This window comes from Dermacentor albipictus, unplaced genomic scaffold (genome assembly GCF_038994185.2).
Source record: "Dermacentor albipictus isolate Rhodes 1998 colony unplaced genomic scaffold, USDA_Dalb.pri_finalv2 scaffold_30, whole genome shotgun sequence".
NCBI lineage: Eukaryota > Metazoa > Arthropoda > Arachnida > Ixodida > Ixodidae > Dermacentor > Dermacentor albipictus.
The window spans coordinates 1,208,317-1,227,164 of NW_027225584.1; the positions used below are offsets into that span (position 1 = coordinate 1,208,317).

Sequence of the window (18,848 nt, forward strand, 5' to 3'; positions counted from 1 at the left end):
AATGGCAGGAAAGTTCACCCATACAACATTAATTCACATTCAGGGTGCGTAGAACATTCCTGATTTTAGAGCGCATCTCTTTGGCGACCGTTCCAGCATTTCATGGCGCCGTCACCCCTCGCCATAACCACGGTCATCATCCGCGCGCTGCTCTAGCTGGGCGCGCTCCTGCTGCCATCTCTCGCGCGGGTGTGAGTCTTGCTCTCCCCTTGTCCTCCAAAGCCGAATCACGTGTTCTCGCCTTTCCTCTCGCCCCCTTCTGGTGTTCCTGTATATGCTACCCGGATGGATGGACGGATGGATGGATGAATGTTATGAACGTCCCCTTCGGAACGGGCCGGTGGGTTGCGTCAGCAAGCTCTTACTATTAAACTGCCTAATGTCATACCTAGGTTAAACAATAAAAAAAGAAGAAAAAAAACAGTATAAACTCCCACATTCCAATATTCTGATCCCCTATTGCGAAATGTGCTTTTGTACGTCTCCGTTTTTTGCCGTTTCCCTAATTTTCTTACACCGATTCTCTAATCGCTTCTTACTAACCCCTATTGTGGACATGTTCACTTTTCCACTGCTCTCGCTGAACCCAAGGGCTTCAAGGACGCCAGTGGTGCCTAACTCGACCGCTGGGCAGACGTCTCCATAGTTTCCCTAGCTTTACCGCAGCAAGCACATGCTCCTTATTCCTTATTATATATCACTTTATGCGTGGCACGTACGTCATTAAAGGATACACGATGACTTCCGGTTAACGGCGGCGCCATGTTGGGGAACCTATAGACCTATGCGCGCGCCTTTTGATAAGGTTCCCCAAGATGGCGAAAGCAGACGACAGCAGCGGATGTGACGTCACGTGCATACTATGTATAGGTGCGTGTTCTAAGGCATCCCCATCTCGCTTCGAAAAGTAATGAGCTTCCCTTTGAGTGATCATAATTTTTTTTTCTTTCCTGATTTCCTTTTTCCCTCTTAAGTAGTTACTCATGGCAGGTTTCTTTTCCATTGCCGCCACCCGTGAGATTATTTCAGCCTCTCTGACTTTCCGCTTGACCTTCTTTGTTGCTGTGTTGCCTACCTTACAGGCCGCACTTGCTGGTAAACTTCCAAGTTCTTTTTCTCCACTGTGAATCAATGCTTTTCCTGTACAGATACCTGAACACTCTCCCAGCCCATTTACTTTCTTCCAAATTCCTCAGTCGTTCTTCATACTCAATTTTACTGCTAGCTTCCCTCCCTTGAAAACTAGTCCAGCGCATATTACCCTGCACAGCTTCATTTGTAGTCTTCCCGTGAGCGCCCAATGCGAGGCACCCACTGACCTTTGGTTCCCACCGTGTCCTGATTGTACCCCTGATTTAAAGCAAACAACCGCATTTCCAAAAGTAAGTCCTGGAACCATTACACCTTTCCACATACCTTGGGGGACCTCGTACCTATTGTATCCCCATAGCGCTATGTGCTTCATTATGGCTGCATTTTTCTTCCCCTTCAGTGTTATTGTTTTTTTCAGTGTTTCCATATATCTATTGCCTTCGTTTATCCATATGGGCCAAGGTATTTATATTCTGTTACCCGATGTATTTCCTGGCCCTGTATCTCTACTGTCTGTTCACTGTTTTCATTGAATACCATAGCACCTGATTTTCTAACACTAAATTTCAAACCTAAATTGTTGCCTTCCTGTCCACAGATATTAGCCAGACGTTGCAAATCACTTTGCTTGTTAGCTAGCAACACAATGTCGTCCGCATAAAATAAACCTGGGAGCTGCTGCTCTAGTACTGTAACCGCCTGTTTGTATGAGAGATTAGACCCGATATTACTTCCTTCTAGCGTCCTCTCCATCCTCACCATGTACATCATAAACATCAGCGGGGATAAAGGGCACCCCTGCCTCAGTCCCTTGTTGATATGAACTTTCTCTTCGCTCCTCATCCCTTCCCGTTCAAAGCAAACGGTATTTTCTAGGTAAATGTCTCTCAACAGCTGTAGACAATCCTCACCTAAGCCTTCCCCTTCCAGAATATCCTACAAAATGTTGCGGTCCACCTTGTGATAGGCTCCTGTAATGTCTAAAAAGGCCACATATAACGGTCTGACTTCTACTTTTGATATTTCAATACATTGAGTAAGAACAAATAAGTCATCATTTAAACGCCTAGTATTTGGACCATATACTTTTTCTCCCAGTATATTTCCCATTTACTGGTTACTTCATCCTGCAGCTACTGCGCCTTCTTTGTCTGCCTGTGCTCTCGAGATGCTTTCTGTCGTTCGGCGATGGCTTCTCGTATCTCCCTGTTCCACCAGCTTTTCGGTTTCTTTCTTCCTTTCCAACGAACATGTTGTTTCTCTTTTCGGGTTTCTGTCATTATTACACTTAGAAGCTCACCATATTCACACTCTTTACTTCGCCATTTGCCAAGTTCTTCCTCCACTCTAGTGACTATATTTGCTATTTGTTCAGCGTTCACATTTGGACTGGCCATTTTGCTCTCCTTGCTCTCTTTCCCAACTACATATCTCATTTTTAATATGATGCGTTTATGGTCACTCCCAATGCTGCTATGCCCTTCCTCATCAATGACCATTTCTCTCAACTTATCATGAATTCCTTCAGTCATCAGACAGTAATCAATGGTCGATTACCGATTTCCCACTTCCCACGTGATCTGCCCTTCACCCTGTATTCACCATAACGAGGTTATGTTGCTCACAAAGGGTCTAGCATTGATTTCCCGTTGTTGTCGGTATAGCCATCTAAATCCTGTACGTGGGCGTTCATGTCACCTAATAGGACATTTTCAGCCCCATTCCCGAAACCCTTAATATAAAGGCTTATGCATTCCATTAATGCTTTATTCTTCTGTGTGCAATTATTTCCGGTCCACAAATACGTAACGCCCAGCCAAGTTTTTTTCCCACTCATTGTACCTGAAAACCAAAGGTGCTCGTGACATTTTGAATTTACTCTTTTCCATTTGGCTCCCGATGGATGAGCATTCCTACTCCTCCTCCCTTTCTTTCCGACTTAGTTCTGTTGCACCCTTCGCAAACATGATTCTCAATAACTGGCGGCTCTTCTGGGTCTCTAAAGTTCGTTTCTGTAACGGTATACACCCCTATTTGTTCTGTGTTTAACTGCTCCTCAATCTCTGCTCACTTTTCTTTTCTTCTGCCGCCCTGAATGTTTATGTAGCCTATTGCATGGCGAGCTCTCTTCCTTGCTTTCCACCTTTTTTCTGTTATCGACGGCGATGCTCTTCTGAGGTTCCCCTAGGGGACTTTCTTGATTGCTACCTACTCTGGCCTCCTGATCGCCCGTGGGCCCCCTAAAAAAGCAACAGCGCGCCCTCCAATTCGCCAGCCCACTTCTTGTGCCAGCCTGTAATTGAAGTGGATCCCGTCTGGCTTAAAACCACTGCACCTTCTCACTCCCCTGTTTACTTCGACAACCTCGAAGCCTTTCTCTCGGCTCATTTTCCATATCGCCTCATTAGCAGCCACTGCGGCTCTTTGTACGTGACTGTCACGTACAGGCACCTCCGGCACCGTGCACACCACGATCTGAACCTGAGGGGATAATTCGCGCAAGTCGTCCACCCCCTTCGGCAAGCGCTGGGGTAGTCCTATCCCTTTCCTGTTTAGGACGTCATTTAGCCCACCTGCTACTATGTCAAGGTTGCGCACGTGGGTATTTTCCGCCAGCTTTTCTTTTGCTCGCTCCATGACAGAACCCAGTGTCCGCCCTGGAAATACTCCTACCGCCGCTCTTTTAACGCCTTTCACCCTCTCTGCAATTGCTTTTGAGCACCTAACTAGGTTTGAGTCGCCGGTTAAAATCACCCTTTCACTCTCTCCTACCTCTCCCTGCTTCCCTTTGTCCTTTTCCGCGTGATTCGGACTCGACAAGGGGCATTGTCCGCGTGGCGGCTTCAAGGTAGGTGCCGCTCTTTCCAGCTAACCCTTCATCACGCTGCACGCATTCCACGTACTTTCCTGACACTCCCTCTCCTGTCGCGTCGAGGGTCTGCGTTCCATTGTCACGCACATTCTCGTTCACAATGGCGGTCCTGTTCAGCTTTTCCTGGGCTACTTCAAGTCTCTTTTCAACTACATTCCGTGCATCACGCTCCCTGTTTAGCTCATTTTTGATCTTTTGCACCTGTTTGACAAGCTCTTCCTGGAAAGCTTCCATTTTCTGCAGCCTGGTATCGACATCACAGTGTGTGCCGGTTGATTCGATGCCCTCTCCATTCTCATCCGTCTCCTCATCTGCCTTGAGGGACCCCGCGCACTGCCTGCTTTCCCGGCTTTCTCGCCATGTATTGTACGGCTTTTTGCAAATACTATAATACTATAATAACGCTTCTCATTTCAGAGCACGTGCCTTTGAGCAAAAACCGATGCGCACAGGATCCAAATCCTCAAAATGTCGCAAAGCAACTCTCACCACTGTTTCAAAAGCAATCAATGCCGCGGAGACCGAAGGTATGACGCGCTTTCGCACGCGCTCAACCACGCGGCCACGCTCTCACCTTCCTACCAAAACACGCACAGTAAAACTACTAATAGCTATTAGTCTTGCCGCCCCCTTCCTCTGCGCAGAGCCGTTGCAGTGACTCTCGCCGCTACCGTCCACTCCGCCTTCGCCGTCCCTTCTCCCTCTGTCGCGGCACCACCGCGGTGCCGGCGGCGGGCGCTCCTTGCCTGCTCGCGCGTGATCCACTGCTCTCCGCTCCTCCGTCTCCGCGTCGCGTGGCTGTACGGCTCTCAGCCGTGTCTCTCGCTTCCCCGTTTGTGGGGCTCGCTCCTCAGTGGCATTTGTCGCCTCTGGCCGTACTTGCGCCTGACTGTCCTGCCACCTCAACTCTTGCCCTACACATCCCCTTACCTGGCGCAGTGCCGTTGCGGTGACTCGAAAGCCAGTTATAGCGTTTCGTCCCCTTCTACTTCCCACCCCAACCTTGTGCGGCCACATTGAGTGTGAAAGAATGTCTATCTGTAAAAGAATGAGTGTGTGACCTCTACTCAATACCCCTGTTCTCCTCCCGTTTCCTCATCCCACCTCAGAAAAACTATAAATAATAATTGCTAATCTCTCCCCCCTCTTCGCTGCGGTGACCCACTATAATATGGTGCGATGGCGCGTGCGTCGCCGGAGCGCCGGCTCGATAGCGGCGGATCGTGGTGTGCTGCCCAATCCGAAACGCAGAACTGCCTCCATTCGGCCCTGCCTGTTCTGTATGTCGTTGCCTGTTGAAATAAGGCAGCAGCTGCGCTCGAAGATCGCATTACCGAAAAGCGTAATCGTCTGATAATTTTTTGTCCTAAATTCCCTGACTTTTGCAGATTTTCTCTCGCAGTGAAACTTCCCTGACTAAAAAGCATCAGATGACAGCAACCAGTTTTTCGGCACAATATTTTTCACAACCTAAAAAAAATTGGGCAACCTCCGAACAAACAACTTGGGGAAAATTTGCAGCTTACATCAGCATCAGAAGAAATCAAATAGCCTTTTGCTTTGTGTCTAGCAGTTCAGAATGATATCTACGCGAAAAGCGGCATACTCCAGTCAACTGCAAGTCAAGTATACTGTACCAAGAAACTCACTATTCATTTCAAACCTCAGGCACTTACTTAGATAACCTGTCTACCACCTACATTCGCGCTCCCCTATCCCATACACTGAAAAGTACAGCCCCTTCATGCATATCTTGTTTACACCATGGATGGATTGAAGCAGAGGGGGGGGGCCGCCACTCCCCGGTAGCTTTCCCCCCGCCAGACGTGCTCGACCCTTCCCCCAACCGAAAAGAGAAGCCACTACAATTTGCCAGTTAGTTGTGATTATATATATATATATATATATATATATATATATATATATATATATATATATATATATATATATATATATATATATATATATGTGTGTGTGTGTGTGTGTGTGTGTGTGTGTGTGTGTGTGTGTGTGTGTGTGTGTGTGTGTGTGTGTGTTCATTTTCTTTCTTTTTATATGTCAGTAATGAAACTGCTAAATTAGGCGAAAGTTGTTTTCGCAGAGAGAAAGCGAACTGACCTCGCTAATATCAGTTCGTTTTATTTCAAGAGTAATTGCACGGACACTGCAGACGCCTTTTTATCATCGTCGGCGACATCGCCGTGATGTTCCGTATGAAGTCCAAGGGTGGTAACACTAAAGCCCCTTGATAATTTGAGAGTAGCGACACTCTCCTCCTCGATTCTCCTCGCCCACATGCTGCGCACGGCACGCTTTTTCTCCTGTGCTCCCGGGAACGCGCCGCAGCCTTTTATGGAGGCATGCCATTTTGGGCCAGTTGCGCGTCCCAGTGGTGTCGAAAATTTTGAGCAATGCTCATAACATCGATAATGCTGAAAGCAACGTTTATGAAGAGGTTAGTTTTTTCTTAAAGCCGTATGAACGGGGCCTACTGATATAAAAAGAGTTTTGAGGTGTGCTCTATACCCCAGATAATATTTCTGCCACATCATGAGATGCTTTACTTTGTGCGTCTGATCAAGTATTGGTTGTGGCATATCCCTTTGTGTGGGGCTTATTAAGCGTCAGATCTGTTCCAAGGTCGCTTTGTGAGCTACAGAAAATATCACGTGGCCGAAGGAACGCCGGAAGCAAACCAAAGCATGTGCAGCCGTGTATAAGAGATGATTACTAATTAGCAAAGGTAAATAATGATCGATTAGTGATTGTATTAAGATTAATTAAGGTATATTAAGAGAATTACGGGGAGGCGCGGCTTTCGCATCGCGAAAAATGACCGAAAAACCAATTTTTTGAAAATCACATTTTCAGTTTTTATAACCCTTTCTCTTCCTGATTCCAAAATATCATCCCTGAAAACCGCTTAGAAGTGCTTTAAAAAAAATTGTATCAGCCACGGCGACGAGAAGCCACGATATCTCCGTAACGGCGCAACGGAGCGCCGCCATCTTGGTCGCTACAGCAAGAGCATTTCTTCAACTTTAATTCTGCCGCCTTCCCGGCCTCCTCCGAGCGAAAACAAACGCAGAAAAAGCAGAAGTTTCGAGGTCTCACGGAGGTTCCTAATTAGCGGCGCGCTCCACGTGACAGCGGCTGTCTCCGGAGCGGTTGCCCTTGGCAACGGCGGGCGAAGTGCCGCGGGTCGTCTGCTCTTCTCGCAGCTACGTTCTCCATCGCCCATCGCCCGTATCACGAGCCTCTCCATAGTTTCGGTAGCGGCTCCGAAGCTCCGTGGCGTAGTTTCGCGTTTGATCTCGGCTGTGATCATGGATCGGCGATGGCGCAAGGAGAAATACAAAACTTTGCGTCAATTTGGTAGCCGTAAGCGCAAGCGTCGTAAACAGCTTCCAGTGCTGATTCTGCTGATGTTCAGTGCGGCGCGGACATCGTGGACACACAGCAGCAGCAGTTCCCTCAATGTATGGATGCCTCGGACCCGCAACCAAGCACCTCGCGCGCCGACGTCTCGGACCCGCGACGACGCACCTCGCGCGCCGATGACTCAGACCCGCGACCAAGCACCTCGGGCGCCGACCTCTCGGACCCGCGACCAAGCATTTCACGCGTGGATTAAACGCAGTCGAGATTCGGCAGTACAATTCAGGCTCACTTGGAACCGCACTACATATCGATAGAAGCTTCTCGTGGGCGAGCCGAGACAATGCAAGCATCACTCACTTCTGTTTCGGCGACCGAGAGAAAAATGAAGCTCACAGGTGAGAGTGGAAATTGTGCCGATGTGGAGCTGGCGGTTGAGTTTTGGGTTGTGCAGGTCACAGCATTGAATGCTTTGTACAAGAATGCCTTGTTCCAAGTATGCTCTCAGCCGGGACTGACTGTTCATTTGGGAACAAGGCATGGATTGGCTGCACGAATGCTACGGACCTGCAATGCCTGCGGCATTGTTGCAAGTGAATGGTCATTGCCGCGAGTAGAGGGTGGTAAGGCTTTTGACGTGAATATGCGTGCAATTCAAGCAATTAAAACCACCGGCAGAGGGGCAACTGCACTGACTGACTTTTGGTCAGTAATGACCCTTTCACACAGAGGCTTGCACCATAAGACATTCCAAGGTCATCTGAAATCAAAATTCAGGCCTGCTGGTGAGATGGCTGCGGCAAGTCTCTTTTCTGATGCTGTGGCAGCCGTGCGGAAAGTTTACAGCGAAATGGACCTGGCATTCGCAAAAAATGTGACGGTAGTCTACGACGGGACATGTATGACACGTGATCGTGCATCTCATATTGGTGTGGGCACAATAATTGAATTTTACACTGGTCTGGTGCTTGACTGCGTTGTGCTCCCGAACAGATGTCATGAATGCACGCTTGGGCCGAAAGAAAACGTTGAAGGCTACAGTGAATGGAAAGAGAATCACGTGTACTAAAAGAACACCGATGCAAACTTAAGCCGAATGGAAGTCGAGGCAGCGCTGATCTTGTTCAGAAGGTCACTGGAAAGGAATGACCTCCACTACACATCTATTTTTTGTGATGCGGATAGCCGTACTTTCCAGGTCCCTTGTGAAGACAAGGCTTGTGGATTCATTACATTCAACAAAGAGGACTGTATCAATCACGTGAAAAAGAGGATGGGTACAGCCCTGCGAACACTTGTCTCAAAAAGCAGAAGTAAACCAAATGGAGGGAAGGGTGGCCTGACCCAAGACCTAATCAAAAAGCTCACCAATTATTATGGCGTGGCCATACGTCACAATATTGAAGCAGATGATATGCAAAGGGCCATAATGGCAACCTTCTATCATATTACTTCAACTGATAAAGACCCTCATCATGAGCTCTGCCCTCCAGGACCCCTGAGCTAGTGCAGACATCGGGCTGCAGAAGCTGAAGGTAAAGCTCCGCCAGAACATAAGTACAAATTGGCAACACATGTTTCAGCTGCGTTGCTGCCTGTGTATTAACGCCTCTCGGATCCTCAGCTACTCAAGCGTTGCCAAGGCAAGAAGACTCAGAATGCAGCCGAGAGTCTCCACTCTGTCATTTGGTCAATTCTACCAAAAGAGCAAAATGCTTCATTGATCGCAGCGGAGACAGCTGTCAATGAGGCAGTCTGCAAGTACAACGCCGGAACGCTTCGTGCATACCGTCAGTTTTGTGCCTCACTTGGCTTGAAGCCAGGAAAGCATTCCCTTCAAAGAGCTGCAGAAAAGGATGCCCTACGAAACAAAAGGCATCTAAAAAACATCAGATGAAAGGCCACATGCCCAAGAAGCGCCGCTGGGCTAAGGTCGCCAAGGAATACAATCCTGGAGCATTTTATAATGGTGGAGGCAAGGCAAAACTTTGAAGGCCTTTTCTCAAAACTGTGTTTCTGCCTTTCTGCTCAGTTTGCGAAGCTGATTCCTTTTTTACCGTTTGGCCTATTCTGAGTCTCTTTTTTTGTCTTGTTCCTTGGGCTACAGTGCAGGTCGTGACATTGTTGCTTTCAGGCCTGGACGTTTTATAAATTTGTGATGTGGCTATTCGTTCACCCCGAAAATGTGCCTGATACTAAGGTAGCATAAAAAATGACACTCCAAAATATTTATGTTGAAAAAGAAAGCAAGAATGTCACGACCTTCAGCATGCATTTAGCTATACAGTCAGTACTTAACAAGCCTTCTATCGTGCTTTTTCAATTTCCCCAGGCTCTTCACAAAGTTCGAGGTTAAAACATTCTGCTGAATCAAATTTAATAAAATGTTCTCAAAGTATCACTCTGAAACTTTTATGGAAGCATCAGGGCGACATTCTAAACATTTGTCCCAATATTCATCAAAATCCATGAAGAAATAAGGAAGTTCATTTTCAATGCCACGTCACCCCTTAAGGCGGATTAGAGTCTTTGAAAGTGCATTAGGGTGAATGAAGGTGCATTAGGGAGGAATACGGTGATTATAGTGGATTAAGGTCAATGAAGGTGAATTAGGTTGGATGAAGGTTGACAAAGGTGCATTAAAGGGCCCCTGAAACGGTTCGAACAAATTTTGTAGATGCGTAGGGTACAGCTTAAGTAAAACATTCGCACCACAATTTAGGTGAAGCGTTACGTATTAATGGAGTTACCAGGAATTAGAAGTTACCCTCCTCTCTAGCCATGCTTTTCCTCCTCAACTCGTTCGCCGAGCGAGCGAGGCTAAGCTCCGCCTTCACTGGTACTGCGTCACGATGCGACGTCACATCGTCCACTTCCGGTTGTTTTGGAGCGCGCCCGCGCGAGACCTCTCCGCTAGCCGCTTGGCCGTCGACCTATCAAAGCAGCGTGCGCTGCGAGCATTCTGTCGTAGCGCCGAACGTGTCTGGTATTCCGGTAACCACAGCAAGCTGGTCATTTCGGCAAATGACTGGAGGCATAAACCCAAGCTGAAGAAGGAACTTTAGCGCAGACGTACGTGAGCTGCCTGATCGGTCTGCACGATCCAGACACTTGTTGGCGCAGCGCTTAACCAGCCAAACAAAGCGCTAATTTGCTCTAACCAAGTGTAAAACATTTTAAATATTTATAAAAACAACGTGTTGATGATTACACTCCTGCGAAAAATACACACCAGCAGCAAAGAAGAATACACTTCGTTGCTGCTACTGCGTATGGTTGAGCTCTCTGCCACCAGGTGGCTGCACCATGCAGACCATTCACATTTGCCCTTCTGCTCATCTCATGGCTCATCCCGTTACGGCACGGTCAAGCGGCCAGACCCTGTCCCCTTGTGCTTGCGTTTGCCCTAATACCGGACTCGCGCAACGCTATTGCGTTAGTGATCTTCCGGTATAAAGCGGCGGCCACAAACGCGCAAATCTTGGCGCCGATGGGATAGCGGCAGTCCGATGCGCAGCAGCCAGTTCGCTCGTATGCTGCCTTGCAGACGGACACGATGCCGCAGCTTGACACATTGGCAGTCGCTACGTTTGCAGTCCACAAGGTAACAAAGTCGAATCATAGTGCTCGCGAAAAGACTGAGACCGACTCTGACCGCGGAGTTCTCGTCAAAATGGAGTACGTTGTAACACAAGCACACGACACTTGCTGTGTGCCGGAAGTGCTAAAGTGTACTGAAAAAATGTTCTTGTGCATTTTCTTTATGTTACTTTCTTTTTATAAAATCAAATGAACTAACATTCCAAGTATTACGAAGATCATTTGTCATCATCATTTATTACGAAGATCAATTTTTCCATAAAGTTGGAAAAATTATCGATCACGCGCCCTGGTCAGCCAATCGGATAGCTCGCCCCACTGACGTCATATGGGTGATTCCGTAATATGGGTAGGGGCGGCTTAAAATTCCGCCGAGCAGTGTGCTGCGATCGGCAGCGATGTGCATTTTTAAAACCTTATAATAAATTACACGCTTTACGCAGATCACTTAGATGTGTCAATTAATGATCAGAAGGACCTACTCTAACGACTCAGTACGTTTGTAGAAAATCGTCAAAATCGTTTCAGGGTCCCTTTAAAGAGGATCGCGGTGGGCTAAGTTGTATTAAAGTGAATGAAGGAGGATTCGGTTGGATTAAAGAGGATAAAGGAGAATTAGATGGGTTAAAGCCGATGAAGGTGGAATAGAGTGAATGAAGAACGATTAGGGTCGATTAAGGAGAATTAGGGTGCATTAAGGAGGATTAGGATGGATTAAGGTCGATGAAGGTGGAATATGATGAATTAAAATGGATTAAGGTACATTAAGAGGATTAAAGCCGATTGAGGTGCACAATGGATTAGTATGAATTAAGGTTGATTACAGTAGACTTTACACAATTCATCCTCCTTAATCCACCCTAATCCTTCGTAATCCTTATTCATGAATCCTTCCTATACACGTTAATCTACCTTAATCCACCCTAATTATTCTTAACACTTTCATCAACCCTAATCCACCTTATTCCACCATAATCCGTCTAAATACGCTCTAATCCTCCCTAATGCACCTTAACTCAACCACTAATTAGTCCTTAGCTTGGCTAATCATTCTCTTATACAGGGGTGGACATAGTTTTTTTAGTCGCCTCTGGCATTCCTTGGGTAGTTGTTACAGCTTTTGATGTACAGCGAGGAAGTCCTAAACACGTGCTCAATGCTTGGCCCTGTAAGCTCTCCGATGAGCGGATATTTGACTTGCACGTACTGGACAACACTGGAAGGCTGTAGTGTAAATAGCCTACGTATATATAGCTATGTACAACTGAAGCATGAAGCATACAGATGTGCCCTATGTTTTCCCGCACATGAATCTCAGTACCTGAACAATAGACAAGTTTTTTTCTTCAGGTACGTGCAATTAGGGCTCCAGGAAAGATTTCGATAGATTATTACACCCAAGAATCGATAGGTGTTTCCATAGGTGATAGTGTGTCCCAGGCCCGTACCCAGGATTTTTTTTCCGTGGGGGGGGGGGCAACACAAGGTAACTTTTCTATGCAAATGAGGGGGGCACCTTTACTAGCACAAATGTGAAAAACCCCCGCCATTCGCCATAAAGACGCGTAAAGCCGAAAAAGAGAAATTAAATAAGGCGTATCTTACAGGTACACCTGTGAGATACACCTCATCTTTACTTAGCAAACAAGGAACCACATCGAATGGACTCGCGCTGGAAAGAAGCGCTGGAAGAACACTGCCAAGAACAAGTAAACAAGCGAAAGTGCAAAATAAAGATTTGTACCATCATCATCAGCCTATTTGTGTCCACTGCGGGACGAACGCCTGTCCCTATAGTAGATTTCTATAGTAGCATACAACTTTAAAAAGTAACAGTTGCCAACCATGGCACACGGACCGCGCGGGTTTGTGTAACTCCTCCAGCCAATCACAGAAGCAAACAAAATCGTCGTCATGCGGCCTTTTCAAAATGGCGTCGCACTTGATACCTCCAGAGCGTATGCTGTTCCTGAAGAGTCTTTTCATCGACGGAAGCAATGAGGTGCGCAACAGAAATTGACAAAGTGTATGGGCTCTGAGTATTTCGCTCTTCAAAAGTCTACCCGCCGTGTTTGCTTAGTGGCTATGGTGTTGGGCTGCTAAGCACGAGGTCGTGGGATCGAATCATGGCCACGGCAGCCGCATTTCGATGGGGTCGAAGTGCGAAAACAACCATCTACTTAGATTTAGGTGCTCCTGGAAATTCCTGGCGAAAACTGGAGCTCCCGACTCTGGCAAAGGCCCGGGACGGCACCCTTGGTCAGCAGCCAGCTTCTGCTTCAGCTGCTTCAAGGGCACTCTGGATCGAAGGTCCGGATGCAAGACGTCCAAGGGTGTCTTGACCATCCGACCTAGCAGGAGCTCACAGGGGGCACGGCCAGTGACATTGTGGGGCGGTACTGAAAGATTACCCGGTACTGAAAGAGTATCCGGGTAATCTGCGTCCGGAAAACCCCAGTCTGGCTCTTCTTGAGCTTGTCTTGGATGGTTCGCACCACCCGCTCAGCTGCACCATTTGAAGCAGGGTGGTACGGCGGAACCATCATCCGGCGGATTCCGTTCTTCGTCAGCCAGGCCAAGTAATCTGTGCTGGCGAAAGCAGGACCATTGTCGGACACGATGATATCCGGCAACCCCTTTGCGGCGAAGACCTGTCGTAGCGCTGCAATGGTCACGCCTGCTGATGAAGTGGTGACAGGTAGAACCTCCACCCACTTTGAAAAGGCGTCCACCACCACCAGGAAGTAATGGCCCTTGAAGGGTCCCCCAATATCCACATGTAGGCGGGACCACGGTCTCTGTGGGAACGGCCAGGGGGTGATTTCCACGTGACGCGAGGTTCGCTGATACTCCTGGCAGATTTGGCAGCTCTGCACCAAGTGAGCGATGTCCTGGTCCAGGCCGGGCCACCAAACATAGGACCGGGCCACCATCTTGGTCTTTTCTACGCCAGGATGACCCGCATGCAGCAACTACAGGACCCTGGACAGGAGACCTTGTGGGATCACCACCCTAGAATTCCACAGTAGGCAGCCCCGCTGCAGGCTCAGCTCAGCGGCCTTGTGACTATAGGCCTGCTGCGCCAATTCCTCTCCACGGGACACCGCCTTGACCACCTGAGACAGGACTGGGTCCCAGCTAGTCACTTGGGATACCACAGATCTGGAGAGCACCTCCGGGTACGCGTGCTCCAGCATGAACACTTGAGCAGATTCTGGAACAGCATCAGGCACCTCTGGCAGGGGCAGGCGGCTCAGGCCATCAGCAGGTCCCAGGTCCTTTCCCGGACGGTAAACCAGCTAGTAATTAAGCTGCCAGCCTGAAGGCCCAGCGTACCACGCGAGGTGATGCCTGCACAGGAACTGCCTTGAGGTCCCAGCAGCCCGAACAGCTTGTGGTCCGTGACCGCCTCGAACTTCCGGCCCCACAGGTGACTGGTGGAAGCGTTCGACACCGAACATCAGGGCCAAACCTTCCTTGTCCAGCTGGCTGTAACGTTGCTCTGCAGCTTGAAGCCGTCGAGAAGCAAACGAGACAGAGCGTTCCTGGCCACCTTTGTCCCGGTGTGCCATGACGGCTCCCACACCGTACGGCGACGCATCTACGGTAAGGACGACAGGCTTAGCACGATCAAAGTGCACCAGCACTGGAACCTTGGTGATTAGCTCCTTGCTGCGCTGGAAGACCCAGTCCTGCTTCTTCTTCCAGACCCATTGCTGACCATCTCGAAGCAGAAGATGGAGCTGCTGTAGATGCTCCGACAGGTTCCGCAGAAAACTCCTGTAGAAGTTGATGAGGCCGAGGTAGCTCTGAATCTCCTTGTTCTGGGGCGTAGGTGCCTTGAGCACAGCATCAACTTTGTGTGGAGCCGGGGCTAGGCCTGCCTGGGAAATGACATGTCCCAAGTACTCAACGCTGGAGGCTAGAAAAACGCACTTTTCCAGCTTGAGCTTGAGGCCGGCGTCCTGCAGTCGTGCCAGGACGCTGTGCAGGTTCTGCAGGTGGTCCCCGTCGTCGCTGCCAGTAACCAGGATGTCGTCCAAGTGCACCGCCACGTGCCTCATGCCCGTGAAGAGGTTGTCCATTTCCCTTTGGAATATGGCTGGGACCGAGGCCACGCCAAACGATAAGCGCGTATACTGAAAGAGCCCCAAAGTTGTCCATATTGTGACATACTTCCGGGAGGCATCCTGGAGCACCAGCTGCTGGTAAGCATCTCTGAGGTCGAGCTTGGTAAACTTCTGTCCACCGGACAATGCTGACCAGAGATCTTCAATCCGGGGCAGGGGGTACTTCTCGATGGTAGCGACGGGGTTGATGGTAACCTTGAGATCCCCGCAGATCCTGACACTGCCGTCTCGCTTGAGGACTGGCACACATGGAAGCGCCCCATTCAAATGTCTTGACACGTACCAGCATGCTCTCTCGCTGTAACCGTTGCAGCTCCTGGGTGAGCCCGTCCCTTCAGGGCGAACGGCAGTGGGGGAGGCTAGAAAAAACGTGGCCGGGCTCTCTCAGGTACATAGATGCTAGCCGTCGTGCCGGCAAATGAGCCCACCCATGGTTGAAAGAGGGACTTGAACTCGGTCAGAAGGCTGGGGACGTCTTTCACCACATGCACGCTGGCTTCCTGGTACTCTGGCAGACAAACGCCCAGTGCATGAATCCAGTTTCAGCCCAGCAGCGTCGGCGACGACCCCTTCGTTAAGTAAAGGGGAAGGGCTGCCTCCCTGTCGCCAAAGCGAACGCTGACCTGTGCCTGACCCTGGACCTGGGAGAGTTGCCCGGAGTAGCTGCGCAGCATCACGCCCGAAGCCTCGACGGACACGCCGGGGAAAGTACGCTTGAAGAGTTTCCCGGCCATTACTGACACGCTGACGCCTGTGTCCAGCTCCATGGAAATGGGGTGCCCGCAGATTTCGACGGTCAGCATGTACGGCGGCACAGACGACGGTACAAAGCCTGTGTGCCAAATGTCGAAAATCGGCGGATTCTCGGCCACGACGTGGAGCCTGGCCGCGGAAGAACTTGAGCCTGCTGCCGCACGCCCCTACCGCATACCCTTGCGACGGCTACCCTGGCCGCGGGCTTGTGTGGTACATGGGCTTGAATCAGGCTGCTGCTGCTGTTTGCTGTCCGTCCTCCCCCTTCGGCATACACGTGCCAGGTAACCAGTTTTCCCGCACGTAAAGCATTGTGCTTGAAAGAACTGGCACTGTGAGGAGGAGTGGGCACCACCACAGCGACCGCAGGTACTGCCCTTTATCACCAACTCGTTGACCACCGCTTCCGTCGAGGTTAAGCCAGTCGCACGGGAAATCTCGCCGGCGCACTTGGCGGCAGCTTCCATTGCCAGCGCTGCCTTCACGGCGTCGTCCAGCGAGGGGTCGGGAAGCTCCAGGAGTCGCGGCTGCATGGCTGGGTTGTTGATGCCGCAGACGAGACGGTCCCAGAGCAGCGAGTCCAGCTGGTCCCCGAAAACGCGGGCACTCGCTAACCCTCGTAGCGCTGCCCGAGGGTATCTCCTTCCCGGCGTCTCCGGTTGTTGAAGTGCAAACGCTCCATTGGTGTGGACAGTGCTGGGTTTAAATGCGAGCGCAGTGTGGCGAGCAGCTCACCCAGCGTCTTAACGTGCGGCGTGGCTGGCTTGAAAAGGTCGAGCAAGAGGCTGAAGAGGCGGGTTTCGCAGCTGGCCAGGAAAATGACCCACTGTTTGGCCTCGGGTGTGTCGTTTGCCCGGAAGAACACGTGGACTTGCTCCTCGTAAATTTGCCAGGCGAACCCATCTCCCTCGAACGGCTCGAGCCTTTCGTACAGCGGCATGGCGGCAGCAACAGGGGGCGGTGTTTCGCCTCTCGCGGCGGCGTGGGACGATCCGTGGGTACTCGTCGCCAGTGTCACGAGTATCCCATCTTCGTCGCCAGTGTCACGATCCACCCGGGTTCGTGAACAAGGGAGGGCTCGAGACACCCTCCGTTAGACGAACGCCCCGCAGCGTGGAGGTGCTGAACAATGACTGACCGCCGAGCAGCTGTGCTCGTCGGTGTTTATTGCAGTGCGGTGACCAATGTTGCCTGCCGAGCTTAGCAGGCCACCTAGCCTGGCGGGCGAGCCAAGAATCTGCCCGAGGGGGCGTCACATGCTTGCTACACAATCACAGTTCTTTTGGATCCCTCGTTTACTGATCTACCAAGTGAAGTGCCAAAACCGACTCGTATTGTTATTTGGGAAGTTGCGTAATGATGCGTGGCCGCCAGTTCCGTACAACCGCGTATAGAACGCAGGACGCTGCGGTGCTAGACGTACTGCGCTTACCGCGGAAGGTTAGAAAAAAAGATAAGTACAGCAGAGTCAATGAATCTAAACGGGGAGTGAGAAATGACATTCTGCCTCCTCGCCGGCACGCTGTCGCAGTGATGCGCGCGCAGCCACCCGAAGTTTGTTGAATAAAGCACGACGATTCCTCAAGCGAGAATGTGTTCGTGCTCATAAGCTCCAAATGGATCGCTATGTCAGGCCGCTCCACTGATAACTGTAAAAGTGTCATTCAACATACACAGAATTGTTCCCCACTTCCGGCAGCGTTTTCTCTGCTTCATTTTTAAAGAGGCCCTGAACCACCCCTTGGGCTTGGTCACGGAGGAAGGAAACTGAGGAGTGGCCCAACGCCCTCCGCGCGCTAGGAGTAAAGTGTGGAGGAAATGACGTAGTAGGTTCTCCTTTTTCTTGATGTCTTTTTTCTTCGCTGTAGCGGCCACTCTTTTCGGGCTACAATGGCGGCTTTGTTATGGTTTTGTGGGCTCACACGTGTTGCTCCGTAGGTTTCGTACCATGGCAAAGGCGCCGTGCGCGCAGGATTGCGTTGGTCTGCGTGTTTTGTAGCGCTGCGTTATCTGGACCGTGCTCTCCCGGATGTTGCTGTGGTCAGGTGGGACAGGAGGAACTAAAGTTCGTGAAATGAACGCGCATGCAACGCTGTGCGCTATGTACCGCGCCACGGCAATGGCAACGGACGAAGCAATATCCACGGGAAATTTTGCCCTCTTTGGCGGAATCATGCTAACGTGCTATCGCAGGCCGAAACCGATGCGTTTCAGAATCTGTACAATGAACGACTTCCAGGTTAGTGATTCCTGCATTTTAGAGCGCATATGGTGCATTTGCGGCACGTAGAACGTACGTTATGAATGCATAGTTCGTGTTCAGATAACAACTTGCTTTTTTGCATATTAAAAACACACGTTGCTTAACTGTTGCTTGTTCCTCGCAGTACTCGCGACAGCACGAAGTCTTTTAAGCAGAGCGTGTTCGAGGTTCATGCACACCCGCACAGGTGTACCTCAGTACACGTGCTGATAGAGCGTATACGTTACGCAGAATATGTGCATTTTGCTGCCCTCGGCACCGTGCGCCTGCAAGCCGACGCTTCATCCTAGAAGATGGGAAAGAATCGGCTGCTTTGACTAAAGGAACGAATCTTCCCTAACGCAGGCGTATCTCATCTGTGCGCGCGAGAAGCGGAGGGAAGTGAAGGTGTGCGGATGCGCTGCAAGAGTCGGCAAGGCTCCACAGAACGTACGCCTGAGAATACATCAAACGGCTGGTCCATATGGTCGCATGTAAGCCGGTTCTACGCGAGTACCGTTCTACACCGTGCGCCTGCTATCGCAAAACTTTGGTTCCGTCATGCTTCACTTACCGTGGTAAGAAGACACCTCAGGCCGCAGTCAATGAATCTAAACGGGGAGTGAGAAATGACATTCTGCCTCCTCGCCGGCACGCTGTCGCAGTGATGCGCGCGCAGCCACCCGAAGTTTGTTGAATAAAGCACGACGATTCCTCAAGCGAAAATGTGTTCGTGCTCATAAGCTCCAAATGGATCGCAAATGGGTCGGTGTGTCGTACG

At 50.1% G+C, this 18,848-nt stretch overlaps 1 pseudogene; it reads right to left on the bottom strand.

Moving 5' to 3' along the window:
- The window catches only part of LOC135908413 (carboxypeptidase M-like), a 76,181-nt pseudogene extending 62,893 nt beyond the window's left edge, over positions 1-13,288 (bottom strand).
- Between the last annotated feature and the right edge of the window lie 5,560 nt (positions 13,289-18,848).